Source organism: Anopheles funestus (genome assembly GCF_943734845.2).
Source record: "Anopheles funestus chromosome X unlocalized genomic scaffold, idAnoFuneDA-416_04 X_unloc_30, whole genome shotgun sequence".
In the NCBI taxonomy this organism is placed as follows: domain Eukaryota; kingdom Metazoa; phylum Arthropoda; class Insecta; order Diptera; family Culicidae; genus Anopheles; species Anopheles funestus.
In genome coordinates this window covers 179,548-182,500 of record NW_026045155.1, presented here as the reverse complement: position 1 = coordinate 182,500, position 2,953 = coordinate 179,548, and positions in this window count along the sequence as shown.

Sequence of the window (2,953 nt, the reverse complement as noted above, 5' to 3'; positions counted from 1 at the left end):
GTGTCCACCAGAAGAGGGCTCGATGGGGATCACGGTGCGACGAGGTGATCCGCGCCATCGTTTGGTCGCATGCCCGCAACATGGCATCGACCATCCCCTCCTGGTTTACTGCTCGCTCCACGAAGTTCGCTGCGCTAAGTGCTGCTCGGAACGCCTCGGCTGAAAACTGCGAAGCCTTCCATCTCCTGCTTGACTGGTGGCCTCGTACCCGCTGCTGGTCGTGCTGCTGCTGTCGCCGGCGATTTTGCTGTTGTTGTTGCCGCCGATGATGCCGCTGCTGCTGCGGTCGCTGGTTCTGGCTTTGGTGCTGCTGCTGACGTTGGAGCTGAGGTGAGGAGGACGGCCCGACGGTGTAAAGGATGTACCGGTGGTCGGAAGCCGTATAAAACCGCGCCAACGAGTCAGGAGCCACTGCCCATGTGTCGGGGCGTGCGATAGTCTCGCTCGCGAACGACACATCCACGACGCTGGGTGTGGCAACACCGTTCCCGACGAACGTTGGGGTTGTTCCCTGGTTGAGGATCCTCAGCCCAAGCTGCTCGATGGTGTTGAGCAGCGCCTCACCTCGCACGGTGTTCCGCTCGCTTCCCCACTCCTCATGCCAGGCGTTGAAGTCGCCTGCCACTACGACGTGATGATGGGAAAGTGCCTCCAGTTCGAGCGCCTCAAGAAAATGCTCGAACTCACCGAGAGTCAGTCGTGGAGGAGCATAGCAGCTGACGAAAACAACTCCTCCAATCTGGGCGGCCACCAATCCGGGCGTTGGGCTGCGCCACACACGCTGGATGGGATATGCTCCGGTGGCCACCACGGCCACTGCCCCCGATGAGTCCACTGACCACGTTCCGTTGTTCTCCGGAGGCCGGTACACCTCCGAAAGCAGCAGCACGTCGATCCGCTCAGTCCGAGCGGATTGCAGAACGAAATCCTGTGCGGTGCGTCCACCACCCAGGTTCGCCTGCAACACTCGCAGTTGTTGCCTCACACCTGGCACGGTGCCGGCAGTTGTCCACAGCTCTGGTGACCGATGTTGTGCGGGCCACCACACTTAAGGCATTTGGGCTCCAAAGCGCAGGCTTTCGCCAGATGACCGGTGCTGCCACAGCGGAAGCATTTGCCTCGGTAGTCCGCTTCATTCCGACAGTCCCGCACGATGTGCCCCGTTTCCAGGCACCGCAGACAGCGACGCTGGGAGATCGGACGACGAGGGACCTCGTGAGCCACGCTGATGCACTGGCAAAGAGATAGTTTTGCCTCGTACAGCTGCTGCGCCTTTACCAGCGGAAGACGAACACGTGCGCGCTTCGTGCCGTCGCTCAGCTCCCAAACTTCACAGAAGGTGATGCCCGGGGCTACTCCAAGCTTAGCCCGAATCGCCTCCTTCACCTCATCCACGGTGGCCAGCGAGTCGACATGGGTGATCAGCAGCTCACCCATCTCAGTCAGCACTCGCACTGCACCCATTTCGCCAATGACACTCTGGATCTTATCCGCGAGTGCCTCACTGTCCGCGCTTCGACTAATGGGGACACGGAGATGATCCTGTGCCGTTCGCCGGCCCATCCCGATAGCCGTGCGGACCTCTTCCAGTTCTGGGGCCGTACGTAGCTTCAGATACACCTGCGTCCAGGTTGTACCTACTGCCGGCGCCACTTCGATGGTGTCTGGACGCACGTTACGGCGAGTCGGCTTTTGTTGACTCTGCTGTTGCTGTTGTCGCGGCTGGCTCTGCTGCTGCACCGTTGGCCGCTGCTGTCGCGTCTGCTGCTGCTGTTGTAACGTTGGCCCCTGCTGTTGCGTCTGCTGCCGCTTCTGCAACGCCGGCCACTGCTGGCGTGTCTGCTGCTGCTGACGCTGCTGGGATGGCTGTTGCTGCCGGATTTGTTGCTGCTGCTGCTGCTGTTGTGATGGCTGCGCCTTACCACGGCGATTGCCACGCTTGCGCTGCACGCGCTTAACCGGCTCACTACTGGCCACCTCTGCCCACGTGCGCTGCTCCTCGGCGATGCTGGCGTAGTAACCCTGAGCAGTCACATTCTTGGCGCCAATCGACTGCAGGATAAGCTCGTTCAGCGCCTGCCGGTCCTTCATGTGTTCTTCCCGAAGCCGCTCTTCACGCTGGCGAGCCTGCTCCTGGACCGCCTGTAGCTCCTGACGAGCACGCTCCTGAACCTGCTGCATATCAATCCGAGCCTGCTCGGCGTTGGCGTCCATACGCTGACGGAGAGCCGAGAGCTCCTGCTGCAGGTCCTGAATTGTCGACAGTAGCTGCTCATTAGTGAGGGAAGTCTCACTCATGAGCTTCCTCAGCTCGACCATCTCCGAGCTAGCTGGCTTCATTGTCGGTAGGGACACTCTAGTCACGGCCACTTTCGCCTCCATAATCTGCGGAAGCTTGGCCGGTCTCACGTCGGATGAGTCAGCCCTGGGACGAAGGGATCGCCCAGATACTGACATTTTCCGCACTTTATGCTGGATTTACTCCCCCTCACGGGAGGACGCCAGCAGCGGACTGCCCCGTGAGAACCACCACAGCAGAAATGGTATTCGAGCAGTAAAATCGTTCAGGGAGGTGGTGTTTCGTCACGTTAGGTCGTTCCACGATTTATCAAGACCGAGCTAGACCCCCAAAAATGCCGAATTGGCCAGGGGGGGGTGGAAAATGACCCAGGGGGGTGGGGTGCTAGATGTAATTGCCCCTCCTGAGCAAAACTCCCGAACACACCAAGCTCCTATCTCCTCTCCTTTCACCCGAAAATGGCGAAAAACCAGAAAATCCACCAAAAATCCGCGATTCCTGATCCGGGGGGGGCGGTGGGTGGGTGGTGGGGGCGCGGAAAAAATTTCAGGGGGTGTGGCAAGTGGTCCCCGAATTTTAGAGCCCAAAACCGGAATTTTTTGCAGCCCGCAAATAATTTTCCGCAGCGTTTTTCTGTTTTTCACCTTTTTAACG